This window comes from Microtus pennsylvanicus, chromosome 3 (genome assembly GCF_037038515.1).
Source record: "Microtus pennsylvanicus isolate mMicPen1 chromosome 3, mMicPen1.hap1, whole genome shotgun sequence".
Classification (NCBI taxonomy): Eukaryota; Metazoa; Chordata; class Mammalia; order Rodentia; family Cricetidae; genus Microtus; species Microtus pennsylvanicus.
Window position 1 is genome coordinate 4,261,773 of NC_134581.1, and position 1,461 is coordinate 4,263,233.

Here is a 1,461-nt window from a genome sequence, read left to right on the forward strand (position 1 = left end):
TTGGATTATTTGTTCTTTTGATAACCAATTTCTTGAGTTCTTTGTATATTTTGGAGATAAGCCCTCTGTCTGATGTAAGGTTGGTGAAAATCTTTTCCCATTCTGTAAGCTGCTGTTTTATCTTGTTGACTGTGTCCTTTGCTTTACAGAAGCTTCTCAGTTGCAGGAGGTACCATTTATTAATTGTTTCTCTCAGTGTCTGTGCTACTGGGATTATATTTAGAAAGTGGTCTCCTGTACCAATGCATTCAAGTATACTTCCCATTTTCTCTTCTGTGAATTTTAGCATGGTTGGCTTCATATTGAGGTCTTTAATCCATTTGGACTTGAGTTTTGTGCATGGTGATAGATATGGATATATTTGCATTCTTCTACATGTTGATATCCAGTTATGCCAGCACCATTTGTTGAATATGTTTTCTTTTTCCATTTGATATTTTTTGCTTCTTTGTAAAAAATCAGGTGTTTGTAGTTGTGTGGATTGATATCTGGGTCTTCGATTTGGTTCCATTGGTCCTCCTGTCTGTTTTTATGCCAATACCAGGCTGTTTTCAGTACTGTATCTCTGTAGTAGAGTTTGAAGTCAGGAATTGTGATGCCTCCAGAAGTTCTTTAATTGTACAGGATGGTTTTGGTTATCCTAGCATTTTTGTTTGTTTGTTTTGTTTTTTGGGTTTTTTTTTTTTTGCTTTTCCATATGAAGTTGAGTATTGTTCTTTTGAGGTCTGTGAAGAGTTTTGCGGGATTTTGATGGGCATTGCATTGAATCTGCTAGATTACTTGATCTTGAATCTTGATATTGAGTCTGTAAGATTATTGATCTTGGTTAGATTACTCTGAGATATTTTATGCTATTTGTGGCTATTGTGAAGGGTGATGTTTCTCTGATTTCTTTCTCAGCCCATTTGTCATCTGTGTACAGGAGGGCCACTGATTTTTTTTTTTTAGCTAATCTTGTATCTTGCTACATTACTGAAGGTGTTTATGAGTTGTAGAAGTTCCTTGGTAGAAATTTTGGGGTCGCTTATGTAAACTATCATAAAATCAGCAAATAGTGAGTTTAGGTATTTTCCTTGTATCTCTGGTCTCTCCAAGACTTTTGTCATGAAGAGATGTTGTATTGTGTTGAAAGATTTTTCAGCATCTAATGAGATGATCGTGTGGGTTTTTTTTCAGTTTGTTTATATGGTGGCTTACATTGACAGATTTTTGTATGTTGAACCATCCCTGCATCTCTGGGATGAAGCTGAGTTGGTCATGGTGGATGATTTTTCTAATGTGTTCTTGGATTCGATTTGCCAGTATTTTATTGAGTATTTTTGCATTAATGTTCATGAGTGAGATTAGTCTATGATTCTCTTTCTTAGTAATGTCTTTGTGTGGTTTGGGTATCAGGGTAATTGTAGCCTCATAAAAAGAGTTTGACAATGTTCCTTCTGTTTCTATTGTATGGAACAATTT